Genomic DNA, 21,105 nt, shown 5'->3' with positions numbered 1-21,105 from the left:
ATTCTAAATATGGCAGAAATCAGGTAAAGTGGGTGCCTATCTATCCATCCATCCATTATCTTCTAACTAATGTTTATCTATCAAATTATATATGAATATTTTCTCAATAAGTATAATTAGCATTATGAATTTCTATTTTTCAAGCTACTTCAACTAAAAATAGACAATGGATATTTGTTGAATAAATTGAAAATGGTAATGCCTATTTCTTTTATTCATCTTCTTTTAACTAATGCAATGATTTCTACAAATAGTTTGTTTTTTTTTTTACTTGTTTTGTTTGTTTTCCATTCAGCTCTAACAAATTAAAATTAAATAACAGGATAATAATGTTGAAGTAGTTTCCTTGTCAAGGGAAATGTTCAAAAATAATAAATACAAGGAAGCTATGATGGGTTGGAAGATCAATTAATTTTGAAATCAAATTTATGCTAGATTTATATAAAAACAAACTTTTTCCCCATGAACACTTGATTTATATAGCTAGTTAACCTTTTCTACTAAACAAAGACCTTTAATCAATTTTACTCCTGCTGTGACTTTATTTAACATCTATTTCTCATATGCTTACTTTTTAATTTAAATTATTTGCTTAAGAACTATAATCTATTTGAAAGTTGACAAAAATGTTTAATTTATCTTTTTTTAAGTCAGGAGCTGTGAATATGGAATTCATTTAATAATACTACTTAATGGATGCCTTTCACTGTCAAAATTGATTTCTAAACAATGCAATCAAAATTTACTATTGGAAAAACTAGACTACTGCATGGTAGGGACTACTGGAGGCATGTGGGGTTTGGCTGAAGGAAGGAGATCACTGGGGGTATGGTTTTGGACTATAACCATCCTTGGCCTCTTCCTTTCTCCCCCACCCCATCTCACCTTTTACTTTGATGAGCTGAGCATTTTTTATCCATCATATTCTTTCACCATGATGTTCTGCCTCAACTCAGACCCACGCAATACAATTGACTGATTATGAAATGAGGACTCCAAAACCATCAACAAAAATAACCTTTTACTCCTCTAATTGTTCTTATCAGGTACTTTGGTCATGTGTACAAAAAGCAGAATAACACATTTTGAATTTGTGAAGTTCTTCTTTCACTGAAGGATTATTCAAACATTACCTACAAATTTAATCAGGAGTTTCTGCTATTGTATCCCTCTGCTTATGAAGGACATGTACCATTGAGGAAAAGAAGAAGTTTATTATTTGAAGATAGTTTTAATGAAAGAGACAAGCCATGTGAAAAGATTTTTAAAATATTTTTTAGTTATATATTGATATAATATATTTGTTTTTATTTTTATGTGGTGATGAGGATTGAACCCAGTGTCTCACATGTTGGAGGCAAGCACTCTGCCACTGAGCCAAACCCCCAGCCCGTGAAAGGATTTTTTTTAAAGGAACAATAATATCTTCATCTCTTTTACCATATGGATTATAGTATTTCCACATAATCAGCCAATTGGCATATAATTTAATGGTTGTTTGTATTCCCTACGTTCAAGAGACTAACTGCCATTTAAAGACCAAAGCATCTGAAAAGAATATAAATAAATATATATATACACACACACACACACACACACACACACACACACACATATATATATATATATATATATATATATATATATATATATATACATTTGAAAAACCACATGCTGATAATGAACATCTGCATTTCTCTATTTAATTTACATATGGGTAAACCTTAAAAAGTTGCAAAGATATCATCATAATTATCTTATGAACTTGGTTAAGGGTTACATCCTGATTATTTTACTTTAATTTTCAATTATGTTCTCAAAGTCTCTAAAATTTTCCCTTTGAAATCATGTTTAATTTTTACATTATGATAAGTTATTTAAATATCTTTAAAGAAAAAAACATAAATATTTTGAAATATTGTTGTGAATGATATTTTTATATAAATTAACAGCTGCTTTGTGATTGCAATTTTGTAAACCATTCTCAGTATACCTATAATTTATCAAATCAATATACATGGAAAGTGACAAATTTATTTATTGGTTTGGGGAAATACTATATAATAATCTACCCTAATTATAAAAAATGAGTGAGAAAAATCACATATTTAGTTAAGTTTTATATAAACCTTTTCTATAATACTTTTTGTAACTTTAAAAATTTCAGATGGAATCAGTAGTTCTATACCCATAAGTCCTGGATGAAATTATACAACATTTGAATCAGAACATCATAGAGTGTTCTGTTTATTAACTTATGTGTGGACTCATTTAATTTATACACACTTGCTGAATTATACATTTGCAAAACAACCAGACACTTCATGAAAAGTTAAACATGGTGCCAATAGTAGAATACCAAGATTCAAAGTGCTAATTTTTTCATTAGAATTTTCTAAAATAAACTAACTATATACCCACTGATGTGAAGATTAAGAAAACACTTGGTGTAGCATTGCACAGAATTACTTAATATTATTTAGATTTTCAATGCATCTTATTGGTAAAGAAAGATATATATTTAACAATATTGATCATATATTCAAAGCTAATATTTAGTGAAATGTTAAATACCAAACAAAAATGCTTCTGAATTTTCATAAGGTAAGAAATATTTGAGAGAAAATATAAATTTTTAAATATTAATTTTCATCATGAAAAAGTTGCTCTTGTAACTCAACTGTGTCTTCTGCACATACTACCATACTATTTTATCTTTGCCATATGTCACATGTTGAAATGCAAAGAATGTGGGTTTTTGTATTTGTTCCATACCTGAAGAAATACATGTATTGACTTTCACCTATTAATAATAAACATAATATTAAATGATTACTAATTTATATATACCCATTGGGAATGAAACTTATTCTTATATAAATCCTATTATTGTATTTGAGCTAACTTGACAATAGTCTTTTTTATTATAAAATACTGATGTTTCTGCTGATGTTTATAAAGTACTGATTTTTCAGAGTCACCATCCTGCCTTTAGTGAAGGACACTTTTGTCTGAAGGGGTGCTTCTTTCTTCTTCTTTTTTATCTCCATGTGCAAACACATGATTTTATTAATCTTTTTCACTCCATATCACATTCTTACATACACAGTGTTTGGCACATAATTATATATAAAAACAATCTGATAGATTCACATATATTTCACCCCCAAATAGTTGATTTATCTTGCCTTTGTATCAGAATATATGTATTAATTGTTGTCTGTTAAAAAAAAATACTAAGAAATTTTAAGAAAGGAACATAATAGAGAAAAAGTAACTAGTACATTAAGAATAACAGCAGGCTAGCAAGGTAGTATTTAGACTTGGGTAAGAGAAAAGATACAGAGATATTATGAAAAGAAAAGTAATTTTTGAATCTGAAATAAAATTGAAAATTTGTATTATAAATATATTAGACCAACAATATCTCTGTAACACATAAATTTTTATACATGCAATAAAATATAAAACCACAAGTAATGACTTTGATGAGATGGTAAGACTCTGAGAAAAATCTCTCATTGATTTGTGGTTTTATTTCAATTTTATTAGTAATCCATCACTTTTAAATTCAGCCTCACACAAAGATTTAGAACATGGGGAAATATAACCAAGTTTTCTGTTTTTTCAGAATATAACTTGAGTGTCTTATACTCCAATTCCCAACAGAGTCCTCATTTCCTTCTGAAAAGTCATAAGCACAGTCCATATCTCCATCAACATTCTGGTTTTTTAAGCTCCCACTAGAATTACTCAGCTCCACTTTGAGTTTTCTAAAGCTTTTCCAGCTTGCATCTCTAAACTATTAATTTTTTCCCCACAAACAAGTTCCAGAGATTTCTGAATCACATGGTCATGTTAATTATAGCAAGGACCCCACTTCTCAGTACCAATTTCTGTTAGTCAACGTTTCTGTCACTGTATTTCCCCCAAAGAACACATTTAAGAAGGAAAACTTTATTTGGGGATCATGGTTTCAGTGGTCTCAGATGGCCAACTTCATTGCTTTTAGCTCAAGGTGAAGCAGTACATTATGGGGGAAAGGCCCAGAAGAGAGAAGCTGCTCAGCTCATGGTGGAGTCAGGAAACAGACATGGGGGAAAGAAGAGACAGAGGGAGAGAGAGGGAGAGAGAGAGAGAGAGAGAGAGGTCAAGATAGAGAAGTTTTCAGAAAGAATCAGTGGATTTTTGATTAGTTCCTTTCTTTTAACAAATCAAAGTGCTAATATTTTATAGAATAATTATCATGTATTTAAAATATTAATATTTGGTAAAGAAATTAAATAAGGGATACAACTTTTAGATTATGTAATTTTTATATGTTAGTTTCAAACTAGTTGTCGACTGCCTACCTAAATGGAACATAAGCAAAAACCAGAAATCAGAAATAATTGACAGTAGCTATAAGAAGAAATGATGTGTGCCTCTCGCCTCTCATGGGAGTACCCAGATTGATCAATTTTCTAATTATGCTGATTTTTCCTATTTCTTTCATGCTCACTTTTGGATGGTAAGTAATAAATATTTTATTAGTTTGTCTTTTTGAAGGGAGGAAATAACACAATATCCTACCTACCTATTTACACGAAGAAATATTATTTAGAGACAATATGTTTTTAAGGTACAAAAATGCAATTAGTTAGGTGGAATAAGTTCTAGTGTTCTACAGTGTAGTAGAATCAATGTGGTTACCATTATTTGTCAGCTCTGGAGTTTGAACTCTGAACGTTGCACATAGTAGTTACTCATTCTAACACTGAGCAACATCCCCAGCCCTGGTTGACAACAATTCATTATATTTCAAAATAGTTGGGAAAAAAAGAAGTTTTAATGTTCCAAACACACAAAATGTTAAATATTTAAGGTTACGGGTATGAAATTATCCTAATTTGATTATTGCATATTACATAAATGTATTGAAATATCACAGTACTGCACTCCATAAATATGTATGATTGTAACATATCAATTTCAAAAAAAACTAATATATTTTCATATTAAAAGATACTGAAAGACATTAAAAAGATAATATTTTGAAGTCAGGGTAATTTGATAACACTACATAATGGAGAGTTTTATAAAAAAAATCAATGTTTTACCTCTTAATTGCTTTTATTAGGAATTACGCACATCAAGGCTATTCCTAGATGACACTTTTTGTTCACTAAAGACAAGTTATATTCTTATTTCCAATGCTGTGAAAGTACATTAATATAAGAACCTTATTATTCTATAATGACATCCCATTTTGACAATAAATTACCAACACAAAGAAGGATTTAACTCATTTTATTTCTACTTAGAAATGCAATTTTTTTTGGAATGACACTCATTGAGATGTCCAAATGAGGGAGTCATTGAAAATCATTTTTTCACAATGAAATTAATCATAGTAAAAGTGAATGTGCCAATATAAAACATTATTCTCTTTATAGATTTATATGGCCATGAAAGTTAGCATGGTACATGAATTAATTATGGATGTTTAGACTGAGACAGCTATAGTATGTTTACCAGTTCTTGAAACTCATATGGTTTCAGTAAATTCAGTTAAGTTTTCAGTGCTTCAGCCTCACCTTTTATATAATGGTGATGTTATTCACCATAGTGACAAAGACTAAAGGAAATATGCAAGTGATTATGGTTTGGAAATCATTAACTATTACATAAATGACATTTTTTTATTTTGCTTAAGAATTTAAACTATAGTGGACAGGGTAAAAACTTTGAAATACCCTCCATTTCCATTAAGCATCTATAAGCATCTACATTTCATTTTATATTTTTAAAACATATTTTCCCCAGTGCAATTTATTTCAACTGGCTGCCTTAGAACTGACTCTTATTTATGTACCATGGAATATGTTACAGTAATCCTCAGGCTTTTTGATAGCCTTCCTCCCTGGCCTATCTTCTCATATGGTCTATAAATCCCTATCCCACTCTAATGTTCACATCTAGGCACCTCAAGCAGCACCTTTGCTTAGTTACAGAACAAAGCAAGACAATCTTGTCCTACTTTTGAGTATTTTCTAACTTATGTGTGACTTGCAATGTTGTCTGCTATCTTCTATTTAGGTTTTCAAATATCAATGGGATAAATGTTAACTTCTAGAAACTACTGGCTCTAAATTTTCTTTCCAACCATTGGTTGTGGTGATAGTGTACTTGGAGTGAATGTGGGTGGATGGAGGTGGCAGGATGTAACTGTTGCCATTTCAGCACAGATCCCTTCAGTCCTTTGAACAGCAAGAGCTGCTTCTTAATCTCTACTTTATGTTGATGATAAGCCATGAGATAAGAATTTAGTATTTGCAAATTTTCCACTATACATATTTGGATTTATGGGTTCTGTCTCCTTTCAAGAAATTCTGTATGTTATATGGGGTTTTCCATATTTTTAATTTCAAGTAATCTATATTATCATACATGAAGAAAAATCATGTAGGACAACAATATAATTATACCACGTTTTAAATTAATTCTGCCTCTCTCTGTCTTCAATTTAGTTGACATACTTAGTATATTTTATGTCATTAATTTATTTATTAGGGCTGCCATTTTATTTTTTTCTGCTGTGCAATCATTAGTTTTGATTCTGTTTCTTGACTTCTGATGGATTACTTGAATATTGTTTAGAATTCCATTTTGATATATTTGTAACATCTTTAAGTGTTTCTCTAGATGCAGCTTTAATATTTCTTTTCCTGAAGTTTATATTATATATGCATAACATTAAATTCAACTGGTATGATATTGTATCCCTATAAATGAATTTCAAAAATCTTACCTTCATTATGTCAATTTACTTTCACTGTTAATAACATGTTTTAATTAATATCTATATAATTAAGAATATGTCAGATGATATTGTTATTTTTGTTTTAATCATCAAAAATAATTTAGAATACTAATTAGGAGAAGGTGATGTAATGTGTTTACACATACACCTATTTCATATTGTTTGTTCTTAAGCTTCTAAGATTATTTCTGTCATTTCTTTTCTCATTTGAAATCTACTTTCAACCATCCTTTTAGAATAGCTCTGTTGCTGATGATTTTATCACTGTTATAATTATTAGCTTTCATTCAACTAAATTTACTTTGATATTTCTTTAGTTTCTGAGATATATTTATTGTAAATAGAATTCTGGGATGGTTGTTTTTTTCTCTTACTCCTTAAAAATATTGTTAAACTTTCTTTTGACTTTTATGGTTTCTGATGGGAAACCTACTTGACATTCTTAATGGTTTTCCCAAATGCATGAGGTATCATTTTTCTATTGCTACATTGAGATATTTTCTTTGTCTTTATTTTTTTAGAAACTTGAATATGGTGTGTTTTCTTGTGGATTTATTTAAGTTGATCCTGCTTGGAGTTCAACCAGCTTAGTGGGTTTATGTCCTTTATCAATTTTTGAAGTTTTTACCTGCTATTTTTCTGAGTGTTTTCTTCTTTCTGAGTCTCTGTTGACCTGAATTTCAGATCTTGTTACAGCCCCACAGGATCCTGAGGCTCTGTTCATTATTTATAAAATCTACTTTCTCCTTATTTCTCAGATTCTTTAATTGTTTTTCTGTATTCTAATTTGGTGTCCTGTAAACTCTACTAGGTATATTTGATTTTACTTTATATTTTTTAACTTTTGCGAAGCACATTCGAGGCCCTGGGTTTGTTCCTCAGCACCACATAAAAATAAATAAATAAAGATATTGTGTCCAACTAAAAAATAATATTTTTTAAAAAAAGAATGCACAATGTAATGTATTGAAGTATCACATAATATCTAATCAATATGCACCAAATTTTTGTGTAAATTATATTTTTAAATGAAAACCTAATTCATTTTGATGTAATGTTTTTATAATTCTATATAATACTTATTTATTTGGCAGATATTTAATTATTACCTAAGTGTTCAACAAAGAGATAATCAACTTTACTTTTAATTCTCATAACACTGTGAAGCAATTATTTACTTTACACTTTCAGATAGAATAGTGAGGCTCAGCATAGTATTTCCAAACCATGTTTAATAAATCAATTACTTAAATTGATATTGAACCTATTTTTCTACACTTATCTTTATTAATCAATAATTCCATGTATTTCCACTGAACACTTCCAACAGTCAGCCTAGCTACTTGATATATGTAGAAATTTGTGCTTGGATTGCAAGATAACTATCTACAGGAGTGTCATATATCTGCTCATCAATTTTGTAGACCAAAAGGAGTATATACTTAAGTGTACTTTAATTTGTTGTGTTCTTTTTGGTGTCTTTTAACCAGATTTGGGTGTGTCTTGTCATTCGCTTAATTCAGAATTTCCTAAGGAGGGAGAATTAGTCACTCAAACACTGTCTATATTGTCTCATTTGTTTGATTCATTTTCCTATTCTCTGGCTCACACGAGTTCCTACTTAGGCCAGGTTGTAGAGCCAACAAATCTTCAATAGAATGTAAAGTGTTGCCAAAATTTAAAAAAAAAAATTAAAAACCCTCAAATTTTAAATGCTACATGAGCATTTTCATTGGCCTTTATTACTCTGCTTTATTCAATTAAAGGAGAAGTTACTTGGGTATGCCATTACTGATTTTATGATTATCTATTTGTTTTTAGCTATAATATATTTAATGTCTACTTCTTTTAGTGAGAAATATAGTTTCCATCATTTTATGTTTGACAATGAAATCAGTAAGTAGCCTTTGTTTTCATTCATTTATAAATAAGTAGAAGGTCCCTCTTTCCAGAATATGATATTCAGTTTCCAACATGCTAATCACTGAAAGAAAGTTCTGTATTTCTGAGAAGTGAAGGGTGGACCACCCACTGATCCTGGTGTGATACTTACTGGTGTCCAAGATGGGGAGTCATCTTCAAATTGCATCATCCTTAATTGAGTATTTGATTACAATATATGTCTTTGATAAACGGCATTGACCTAAGCAGAATAACACCAGGGATCTCGGGTAATGAAAGAAAAAAAAAATCTCTGGGCAGAGTGATGTGTCTCAAATCCTCCACCTTCCCAGAATATGTTCAGTGATGCAAGATTTCTTCAAAAAAGCCAGAACTCTCAGAGTCCAGACTATTTTTAGAGCACCTGTTGGCAAAGGTTCTTGGATCTGATGCCTGAGTGGTAGGTGACAGAATAATACTAGCTAAAGTGAAGATAATTTGCCTGTCATTAAGAGTTTTCTTGGCAAAACTATACTAGTTATTACATGGAAGCAGAGAAGCTTTGGCAGAGCTATCTGGCAAGGCCTGTTGGTGATGGTCAGGAAGCAGGTTTCCAATTTAATTGCCCAATTGGTTGTTATTGGTGCTAGTCTCAGTACAAATTCTAAGACTGAAGAAACACAGAGTCTTCAGTAAGATTTACAAACACCATCTAACTTTTTGAGTTCAAATTCTGCCTGCAGAACTTAGCTTCTGAAACTCAGGCAAGTGACTTAATTGTTTGCTTCTATTTTCCCATCTGTAAAATGGTCTAAATGTTTTTAACTTATCTAATAATATTTTTGGAATAATTAAATAATTTATTGAAAAAAATGCTTAAAATAGGAATTTATACATCATAATTATTAAGTATTTTTACTTATTATTAATATTTTGACTTAGATATAAGACTTCTTGGTTACAATTGATGGTGGAATGTGATTATCATTTATGATTATCCAAAGTATATTTTGAAAACATGAATTGATGTGAATATACTTTTTATACAACCAGAGATATGAAAAGTTGTGCTGTATATGTGTAATAAGAATTTTAATGATTCTGGTGTCATATATAAATAAAAAATAAAAATAAAGACTTCTTTACTGTTAAGTTTCATTGGTGAAGTGAATGATTCTTTCTGCATACTATGAGTGATAAATTCTTTCAATTAATATCATACACAAAGTGCATTTCAAATTATAAATCTTCCTTAAGAGGATGAGTTTTTAAATGTGGCCTCTCTTGACACTGACATTCATTTGTGGTAGATTAGCTATGTCATTACATGCAATGTATTAGTGGATACACATTGAGTTTGAAAAGCACATCTTATGACTGCTTCTATTTTGACTAATTTATCTTTAATATTACATAATACTAACTTTTGTTCATATTCAGATTCAAGTTTTCTTTAGAGATTTCTTTTATACATCTCCCCAGAATTCTTTCTTTGAATAAAGGGAATGTTCAAATATCACCCAGGAAGTAAAATGAATGCTCTGAAATTACTCAATTTTAGAACAATTAGAGCTTGGTTCATCCACATGTACACAGACTCAATTAACTCAACAATTGAATTATGCATTCCAAACTCAATCTAAATTACTAAAATATGATTAAGTAGAATGGATTTGTTTCAAACTATTTATGCTAGTACAAGTATTGTTGTAATATTAAACATCTGAAAAATATCCTTTTATCATTATTCACATTTAATTATGACATATGTCAAATTTTAAGTATTGAACACATTTGCTATGCAGGATATTTCTCTGTCACCATGAAAGAGCCAAGTATGCAAAATGTAATTTTAGTAGTTTCTCTCCAAGAAGACTGGCTTTCCAATGCCATCACACAGCTTTTATTACCCATAACATTTCTGTCACTAGCCCCAGGAAATATGCATGGTATAGTAGTTTCTCTAACTTTTATTGAAGCTGCACAATGGAAAAGACTCTCACCATGCCTTTAAGCTGATCAATACCATGACTGAGTTTGAGAAAATTTCTTAATTACTGGAAGAAATAGATAAAATTAAATTATACTATGAATGATTTTTACAAAGCCTGATTTTTAAAGTTTTTGATATGGATTACAAAACTTCTAATGCATAACCACAATACTCAATTGTGGGGCTGGAGATATAGCACAGTTGGTAAAGTGCTTGCCTCACTTGCATAAGGCCCAGGGTTTAATCCTAACCACTACTAAAAAAAAGAAGAAAGAGAAGAACTAATTTTAAATACACTTATTGTTTTATTGCTAATGTAATTTTTGTACTGTTTCCATAGCATCCCAGAGCTTGCTAACAAGGTGTAAGTGGTTTCTTAGGTTAAAACAAACTGCAAGTGGAAATTTAGCTGTGGCATGTTCAAATTGCAGACTTTACTTAAGAGAGGTGTTATTGTGAACCTCTACAGGATATTAGAATTCAGAAGTTGGTGCACGTTTCATAATCTCAAATTTTATTTTTATGCTGAATTAAAAAAAAGATCCTTAAGGGATTTCTTTACTTGGTATATCATACAATGAACTATAAAATATAAATTTAGCCATTTGTTTTATATCAAACTTATTTTCAAAAGGCACCTGAAATTTTGCCAACAATTGAAAAGCATACATGCATAAAACTTTTTAAATGTTCCTTAGAATTTTACTGCAATTTATCAGGCAATTTATTTTTGAGTAGTAAGAAGATGAAATCTGCCTCTATTTTCCCTATGGTCAAAAAAGGTACACTCATACTTTTCTGGTAGGACTGCAAATTGGTGCATCAAATATGGAAAGTAGTATGGAGATTCCTTGGAAATCTGGGAATGGATCCACAATTTGACCCAGCTATTCTTCTCCTCAGTCTATACCCAAAGGACTTAAAATCAGCATACTACAGGGACAAAGCCACATCAATGTTTATAGCAGCACAATTCATAATAACTAAACTGTAGAGCCAACCTAGATTCCCTTCAGTGGATGAATGGATTAAAAAAATGTGGCATATATACACAATAGAATTTTACTCAGCAATAAAAGAGAAAAAAATCATGGCACTTGCAGGTAAATGGATGGCATTGAAGAAGATAATGTTAAGTGAAGTTAGCCAATCCCCCCCAAAACAAATGTCGAATATTTTCTCTAAGGAGGCTGACTTATAGTTGGTAGGGAGAGAAGCATGTGAGGAATAGAGAAACTCTACATTGGGCAGAGGGGTGGGAGGGAAAGGGAGGAACAGGGGGTTAGCAAGGATGGTGGAATGTGAAGACATCATTATCTGAAGTACATGTTTGAAGACACGAATTGGTGTCAACATACTTTATATACAACCAGATATATAAAAAATTGTGCTGTATATGTGTAATAAGAATTGTAATGCAATCAACTGTCATTTATTTAAAAAAAATTTAAAAGACTCTAACTGGAGTGTCCCATATAATTCACTGTACAGATACATATAGTTTCTGTGTACCTTATGCACTTATTTTGATATATAACGTGTAGCATAAATGTGTAGATAATAAGGATGTGTGCCCCAGAGTTACTAAAAATAACTCCTGAATCATAAAAATTATGAACATAAACTCATGTGTATATATTTAATATATTTGCTTGCCTCTAATATGTACGTTTCAAAATTTGATTTTTCTGAATCTAAAGTTTAAGATAGTATTGTGTAGAAATTCAGTTAGTATTTATTCTCCCAAAAGTCTTACAAATAATTTTAGTAATTTTTCTAAACAATGGAAAGAAAAAAAGTCATATGTAACAAATCATTATTTGCATAAACAAAAATTTCAGTGAATTTGAATTATTCAAACTGCTCTATTTGTGTAATAGTTTGTATTCTGAAAATTACCTTAAAATGCTCAAATGGGTTATTTAACTCTTTCTATGAAAAACCTCATATCTAAATTCCAAATTATTTACTTTAGAATACATATGACATATATTTAGAACATACTCAGAACATTAACATGACTTAATAATTTCACTATATTATGTTTTAATCGCTATTATAACTAGAAATAACTAAAATAATTCATATCATGTACATAATAGAGTACCTGGTATTATAAGATTATCACCTTTCAGCACTATAGTGCTATATTTATATTGATTTAAGTGAAGAAAGTATGTTTCTCCTCAATATAATTGTATTATCTCATGTTTTAGGATACTATTTCAGGGGGAAAGTTGTATGCTTAAGTACATTAAAAAAGAGGAAACAAGTCACTTTCTTCATAAAAAACCTACAGCAATGTGATATATTTTGGTCATGTTACTGTCATCATCTGAGAAATGGGAGAAAAAAGATTCATTACCTATATGCCTCTATCTTCCTTCTTGGGTAGTAAATGTAGACATGAGATGTGGAAGAATCCCTAGCAATCATTATAAAAAATACAAGTGATTAAATTTGTGGAAAGAATAAATTAATTGTATTTTACACAAAATTCCATAGCTATAAGTGGTGTTATTTTCTTAATAACCTTATATAAATGGTCAGAATAGCCATTGTTTTGTTTTACTTCCTGATGTATTCTTATGATGTGAGCCATATGAAAATACTTTGCAGTCTATAAAAACCCTGTTAATCTGACATAACTTTCCCATGTTCCTGTATGAATACATAACTACTAAACCTTCACATCAAGTACAACCACAAGAATGGGATCCCAATTAGAATGTTATACTCCATGTATGTATAATATGCCAAAATATACTTTACCACCATGTGTATCTAAAAAGAATAAATAAAAATTATATATAATATAAAATACTCCTGGTAATATGAACTTAAACCAGGAAGTCAATGGTAAGGATATATGTGCATGTGTGTGTGTGTGTGTGTGTACATGTGTGTGTATGTACATATATATGTATTTATGTGGTCATGCATATACATATGATATGCCACATAAATACATATATATGTGTGTAACATATATATGTGTGTATATATGTGTGTCTATAAAAATAAGTATATACATATGTAAATTTTTCTTTGTCAAATTCAGATTCAAGTTTTTATTTAAATTTTCAGTTAAGACAAAGGTTTTCTCAAAGCCAAAACACATTAATTCACATAGAGTATATATTATTCTGTGTGTAATTTTGGAATTGGTAAGAATTCTTTGAAAGATAGTCAAGAAACAAATCCTACCTACAATGGAAAAAAGAGATATATTTGGCTTTGTTCAAATATAAAAGTAAAATATTCAACAAAATTAAAAATCAAAAATGCAAGAAAACACTATAAATACATTTAAAAGTCAGGTAGTAAGTTCTTTTAATGAGGGAATGGATAAAATTCTGTCCATGACAGTAATATCTAATTGTTTCAAAAATAAAGATATATTTTATTTTTGATCTTAGGTTCAAATATTTTTCATAATAAAACATTGATAAGTGGGAGAATAGTGTACACAGGATCTAAAACACTGTCTCATTTTCAGACAGTTAAATTTAACTGAAAATTTCAGCTTCAGTTCTATAATATTACCCAGTTCTATGGGGGTACTTCAAATTTTCCTGCTTTTAACATGTATGTTTTAGAACTAAATATTCAATTACTGTACAAATATAGGCTGGCTTTAACATTTATATTTATTTCTTTTTTAAAAACATATTTATTTTTAGTTGTAGTTGGACACAATATCTTTATTTTATTTTTATGTGGTGCTAAGGATCGAACCCAGGGCCTTGCATGTGCTAGGTGAGAACTCTACCACTGAGCCACAACCTCAGCCAACATTTCTGTTTCTTTCTACTACTAGGGTACAATTATGTCTTTTAAAATTTGGTATGTATTTAAATTTCCATGTTGTATTTTATTTAACACATTCTGTGCTTTTAGAACAAGATACACACTTAAAGGATAAGTAGAATTTCAGATTAACAACCATTCCTACAGAGGTCTTTAATTTAGAAGACACCTTTATTTAAATATCACATTTTCCAGAATTCAAAAGATACTTTAAAACAGATAAATATATATGTAATTACTCATACCAATATAAGTAGAACCAATCAAAATTTTATGATATGAAGTATCCTTCCAGGAAATATGTATATTCAGATGATGGAGATTTGTTTTTCAAATGAAAATTAGAATTGATCTGAAGCTTGTGGTTCAATACATTAATATGGCACAAATCGTTTTTTATTTTAAATTACTTCTATGAAACATTTTTGGTATCTTTTTACTTTTGACACAAAATATAATCCTATCTTATGAAGATGTATAATTAATTTCATAATATTTTCTTAAGTAGAATGTCATTTCAGATGATGATAAGGCACTATTTCCTGGCTGCCAGGCTCCAATCAAAGATTAAGGCCTTCTAAGATTCCATTTTGCTCTTCATGATTAGTTTGATATTATTTTGAACATGTTATAATTTGCTCAGATAGTACTAACCTAATGATAATATGAAAAAAGTTGATCAATATATCTACATAGAGTGGATTCCATATGGTCATGGAGAAACCTTAGAATTAAAGCAACCAAGTTAAGTAGATCTAGTAACATGTGAGTAAAATTACTTTACTATGAGGGCAAATAGTATATCAAATGGTAGAAGTGATACAGCTACTGTCATCAGCAATATATTATGAACTAGATATTTGAGAAGTGGAAAATACAGAATTACACAAAGGGAACAGCTGATGTAGGAATTTTGTGTTTTGGTTTTATAATATACTGGTTTTACAATATACTGAATTATTTAACCCAGTTACAACACCAGTGAAATTAAAAAAAGTAAATTAATAGTACTACTGAACACTGTTTTTGTTTTTCCAAGATGTGTCTAAGCACATGTATTAATATTTCCATCCTTTCATACTTATAGCAAGCCAACATGGAAGATGTTATTTCTATTCTTATTTCTCAGGTGAGGATGCTAAAACACAATGTGGTTACCACATTTTCCTGAGATCTTAAAGCATTTAGAGAGCTCCAGGATTGAGCCCACTCAGGATGTTCTAGCACTAATGGTTTTATCTATGTTCTACCCAATCTTTCTAGTACATGTGTGTACACACATTTACCCCGATAAGACATTTGTAAGGGAATAATACCTGGCATAACATTAAATATGATGAATAAGAGATGTCCAAGGTTAAAAACACTTGGATATTACATAGGAGGTGCTCAGTATTTAAAAGCTATTATTTTTATTTTAAAAAGCTTCTAGTTCAATTTCTGAAATTGGTGGATCTAATTACCAAATAGTATTACTTGTGTGAACGTCTAGAGCGTTCGGGTCCCTGGGTAAGGGTCGCAAAATAACCAGGACACAGGGGATGCAGATCAAAGGCAGCAATTTCAACTGCATGCTGAGGTTTATTTGCAAGTTCGTTTTATATTTTTCTTCTAACAAAGCAAGCAATTCTTCCCAAGCAATTCTTCGATAACCCTTTACCCACATTGCCCAAATATCATGCCTCAGCGGATACACAGAGCTAAATTCAGATCGTTCCTGTTTATTTGATAAGTACCCTCTTAAAGTTCTTTGTAGACATTATCTATTCCCCTGAGGATGCATTTGTTTCTTTAGAATGTACTGCTCCCAAGATAAGTATGCAGGAAGCTTCTTCCTCTTGGCCAAACCATGCAGAACTTGTGACTTGCGATAAGGGGAAGAGAACTTTTCCTCCTCCTAACTGAGTTTTGCCTCAGCTGACCTAAATCACAGCCACAGCTCTTGCAAGATGTCAGGCCTGAGGGATCTAAACTCTGCACACTCAAACTCCAACAACTTGGATTACCTTATAAACAATAAAATTTAAATTACACAAATAAGAGCAATGTGCAATGTATAGTGTGAATAATTAAAATTGGTGAAATTCAGACATTGCATATATCTTAATGTTTCATAAAAAAGAGTAGATTTTTGTTCAAAAAATAAAAACCAGAAATATACTATAAGTTTTGTCCTCCTCAATTTTTATTATATTCCCTGATTTTATTTATTTATTTTTATGTGGTGTTGAAGATTGAACCCAGTGCCTCACATATGCTAGAAAGCTCTCTACCACTGAGCTAAATCCCCACCTCGATTCTCCTCAATTTAAACACAATATGTCACTTTTAAATTTTTACTAATTTTTTAAGTTTTCCAATTAAACAGGTAAAATATCTGTTCTTATCAGAGTTGGGTACTCTTTGCTATTTGGTTTACTATTAAAACAACTATTGTACACATTTTTATGTATTCCATGCTGGTCCTCAGAAGAATGTGTTTACTCTCTAAACTATAATGAAATATATTTTTTTTGTCCTTGAGGGTATATATGCATTTACTTGTATGTAAGTATTTCTGTGAAAGTGGGAAATCAACAATATAAGAACAATGGAAAGGGACAAGAAAGGAAAAATAGGTTTTGTTTTTTTTTTTGAAATTTCTGTTCAAAGCCTAATTGACTTCATTCTGAATGAGTGTTAGTGAAGATATTGCATTGTTCTTTATTCTAATGGACTTTCCTTCATGTGCCCCTAATATCCCTTCCATATTCCCATTGCCCCTCTAATACCCATTTTGGTGGGGAGTGGGATAAAGGTACAGAAATTTGAATCCAAGGTATTTAACTCTAGTACTACATCCCAGGCTTGTTTCTATTTTATTTTGAGACAAGGTGTCTCTAAGTTACTGAGGGCCTTCCTAAATTTCTGAACTTGACATTGAAATCTCAATCCTCCTGCCTCAACTTCAGAGCCATTGGGATTACAGGTATACACAACCATGCCCAGTCTAATACCCATATTTTAATCACTCACAGGGATAACTGAGGAAAACTTAACATCTTTAGATTATACTATAAAGAGATGAATTGATATTATTTATAGATAAATTTTGTGCTTAAAGGCCGGGAAGTTTAAAACTGGCAGAAATAAAACATGTAACTTGAAAGTTAAGTAAGAAAAAAATTGTCTTTTTCACATGTAAATTACTGCATGTAAATTAATCTCCAGAGTGTTACTAGGTTTTCTGTATTTCTCTTTGTTTTTTTCTTTTCTGTATTTTTATGCAATTCTGAAGTTGGATCTAGCAAACTATCAGAGGAAAATAAAGTCCTTTTCGCTGCTTTCTAAAGAGAAAGGAATACATGAAAAGTCTCCAGCCATTTATCTGTCATATTCACTGATAAAAACTCCAAAGAGGAACAACTAAGGTTGATTGCAATCAATCATAATGTTTTTGTGGAACACGATTCAAATATATTCTATTATAAATCGCTACTATTCAGAGTAGCAATTTTTAATTTTTTTTAGTTGTAGATGGACACAATATCTTTATTTTATGTATCTATGTGGTGCTGAGGATCAAACCCAGTGCCTCATGCATTAGAGGCAAGTGCTTAACTACTAAACTATAATCCCAACCCCAGAGTAGCAAATTTAACTACATAAATACTTAACACAATTTCTAAGTATGTGTTAAGAAAGCACATACTTGTGAATACAACAAATCTCTCAGTTGGTGGTGGAGAGAAAAAGGTTATTTGATCATTTGGCAATCAGGTAACGCACCTTCAATGAAATATTATTTAATGGTACTTAATTGTACTAAGGGATCTGAAATAACCAATATACTAATTTTTTAACTTGTATCCAAGTCATGTTGTATCCCAGAAGACACAGTCTACTGATCTACACTGAATTTAGAGTTTGGAACATTGGAGAATTAGAACAAATGACTTATAACCAGTCAATCAATACAATAAAATTATTCAAGTAGTTTCTTCTAGAATAATGGATTTTTTTCTCTTTTATTGTTTTTACAATTTCTTCCTTCTTTTCTCTACCAACACCCAAATCATAATCATAAATAAATAGCCATATGATATAAAATAAGCTTTTGAGGAACTTGTTGTGGTGATGAGAATCAAGTTAAATTGACTAAAAATTATTTAACTACAATTGTCTTATTATTTGTTGAGAAACTGCAGAAATGCACATAATTAATGAGGTTTCTTTTACTGTGAAGCTTAGAAAGGAAAATACATAACAATGTTAGAGATGTTTTACTCTGCATATATCACAGGCAATATGATTCACAGATATATAAATCATGCTCAACCAAAGGAAAAGTGTAGTGGCTCTTTCAGATAATGCAATCCTTTCCAGTTTTCTCCCCCTCAGAGTAAATGAAAATGTAGTGAATTAAAACAATTCAGTAAGTAAAAGAAGCTTTTGCTTCTATGTTGCATCTAGTGCTTTTCTATACTATTCAGAGCATCTGTTGACCAGGTTTAATATATAAAATACTCTATATACAGATTAAACCACACTCTTAATCCAAATATTTGTTAATTTCTAAAATAAAACAGAGGTAGATATACCTTAAATGCTCCCAAAAATCTGAGTCATCTGGATTTCTGGATATTTCTTACACTATAAAAAACAGGATTGTACAGCAGTTATGTGCAGGTGTATGCATATTGAAGTTAATTTAACTATATAAGTAAAGTGACACTTATTGCCAATATAGTGTCATCCACAGTTGAGTCAATGAAACCTTCTCAGAACAATATCTTCTCCTAAGCAATAACAATAACAACAAAATCATCCTTTCCTACCTTTTGCTTTCATAGGTCACTACCTCCAAAACATTATTGTGAGATATTTTAATCTCTTTTTCTCCACTAATAGATGAGGTCCTTGACAGCACACAGGGTAATATTTATCTTTGCTCTCACATCACCTTTTGACAATAGGAAAAAGTGGGAAAAAAGCAAGAGCTGGATTTGATGAAGAATGACTTATTTTTAAAACTAACATCACCATCACGTGACACTAAGTGGAAAGTAATTTTATAAAGTGACAATTCAATGTTAATGTTTTCTTCAATGATTTTAATGTGAAAAATTAATTTTAGTTTGCAACAAAAGCAAGATTAGATTCATTTCTCAGAAATACTAATTCCTCAAATGTACTAAGTTTAGAAACTGATAATGCTTCACAAATAATACCTATTAACAATTGTAATCTGATGAAAAAGATATTAAGTTACTCTGAAAATTAGAAAATAACCCAATTTTTACATATTAACTATTTTCTTGGGGAAGGTACCAGGATTGAACACAGGAGCACTTGACCACTGAGCTAAATGCCAGCCCTATTTCGTATTTTATTTAGAGAGAAGGTCTCACTGAGTTGCTTAGTTTTCCACTTTTGCTAAGGCTGGATTTGAACTCAGGATATCCTGCTTCAGCCTCCTGAGCCACCAGGATTACAGGCATGCATCACCATATGTGGGTTACATATTAACTACTCTTGCTTTGAGATTTTCAACAAGATTCCAAATGCCTGTATACTCTACAGGTTTATAAATATTATGTTGTGGCCAAAGTATTTATCCCCCATCAACACAATAACAATCCACAATATTTTGGTCCTTCTGTTTCCCTCTCCTGTGGTATACATAAGGAAACTCCGTGGAATCCCTAAAATCTCAAAGTCTGGTTTTTAATTCATTATATGACAGGTCACCCTGTCTTCTGAGAACATTTAGTAGACTACAGCTCCTGGGCTAGTTAGGGATGCCAAGGAAAACATAAATATTTTTATGTTGGAAGGAAAGCAGAGTAAAATTCCAAAATTGAAATCAATGTTCAAAAGTCAACGAGGCATAAGATATGGTAACTAGGTTTCACTAAGCCTTTTTAATGTGATATGTAATAATATGTTAATGTTTCATGTATCATTGGCATTTCAAAACTCAGTCCAAAAAAGAGGCCTTTTCTATTTTAGGCCTCTTCTATTCTTTAGTTGTATATACTTGGATGTATTTGTTTTTCTTTATACATTGTAGTATAGAATTATGCATATTTTTATCTTCCCTTCTATACCATCTTAGAAATTCTTGAGGATAGAAAACTCTGGTTTTGAATGAAGGCTATTGCCCACAACAAAGTAATACTGCTTGAGTTAATTTCTAGGACACTACATTTTTTTGTCCCAAATTTATTGCATATTATGAAATCTTTTCCTGGAATTGGATGTGGTGGCCCACAACTGTAATTCCTTGGGAGGTTGAGGCAGGAGACTCTTGAGTTCAAATTCAGCCTCAACATTTTCTTTATTTATATTCCATCTTTAATTTATTTTTATTTTTTCCTATTATTTTACCAAAAACTTTGTATAAAAAATAGTTAATAATAGTTGCCTACAGCCTCTGTAAATATTAAAAGTAAGGGGTATCTTGAGATTTAATGCCCATGAATTTTCTTTTCCAAATCCCTAATTCATAGATCCAACCATCAATAAATTTATTTCTATTTGATCATCTCAACAGGGAGAACTATCTGTAGAATTATAATGCATGTTCTTCTTTCATTAATATGAAGTCTTGCAGGGCTTGTGGAGAGAACCATAGGGC

The sequence above is a fragment of the Callospermophilus lateralis genome, unplaced genomic scaffold (assembly GCF_048772815.1).
Source record: "Callospermophilus lateralis isolate mCalLat2 unplaced genomic scaffold, mCalLat2.hap1 Scaffold_66, whole genome shotgun sequence".
Classification (NCBI taxonomy): Eukaryota; Metazoa; Chordata; class Mammalia; order Rodentia; family Sciuridae; genus Callospermophilus; species Callospermophilus lateralis.
Note: the sequence above shows the minus strand (reverse complement) of the source record.